Below are 919 nucleotides of genomic sequence, written 5' to 3'. Positions count from 1 at the left end.
TTTTTCTTGCTGGTGCCGATCGTTGATGGTTCGCTCTGCTGCTGCTGCTGCTGAGAAGCCGCGGCCTTCTCTTCTTCCAACATGGCCGTCAACAGACCAACACAGACCAGACGACGTTTTATTGCTGCACACACCTATAGGTTTGTTTGTTTTGTGGTAGAAAATGTTAATTTGTTGAAATTTGATCAATAAAACAATCCAAAAATTAAGAAGTGAAAGTAAAATGTCTAATCCGAAGTGTAATCCACGTGTAATCCCACAGGAAATGTATCCAGAGGAACAATTCTGGGGAATCACAGCGACTGATCTGCTCTCACAGGCTGTCAGCGGCAGATCATCACCCGGCTCCTCTGCTGCTGGATAAATGGTTAAAAACAATCCTAAACTAAGTTGTTAAATCCTCCCAAACGTCCTCCATTAGGCCTGTATTCCAGAATTTCAAGCATCCCAGAATCAAGGAGATCCAAGCATCTCAGGTTTTACAGGGCTTAAGCCATTAGTGAGCTCAGCAGGATTTAAAGCCTCGAGAGACTGAAAGGCGAATCAGGAGGAACGCTGGGCTACAGTCAGCCCGACTCTCTGAGCCAGCAGCTGGAGAGAAGAGGAAGAGGAGGAGGAGGAGGAAGAGGAGGAGGAGGAGGAGGAGGAGGGGGACAGGAATAGGAAGAGAGCAGCGAGTAGAGAGAGAGAGAGAGACAGCTAGAGGCAAGAGCGAGGCGGGAAAACTTCCACAGTTACTACAGGTCATCTGTGAGGGTCACACTTCATCACATGTATCATGAGGAAGAGTTCACCATCACAGTGTTACCTCATATCTGTGGTTTAAACACATTTAAAATAATTTTAAACATAAAATGATCTTCATCTCTTACATGTACGTTTCACAAAAATAAATGAAATAACTGAGTTTTCAAATACT

The sequence above is a fragment of the Parambassis ranga genome, chromosome 5, assembly GCF_900634625.1.
Source record: "Parambassis ranga chromosome 5, fParRan2.1, whole genome shotgun sequence".
In the NCBI taxonomy this organism is placed as follows: Eukaryota; Metazoa; Chordata; class Actinopteri; family Ambassidae; genus Parambassis; species Parambassis ranga.
Note: the sequence above shows the minus strand (reverse complement) of the source record.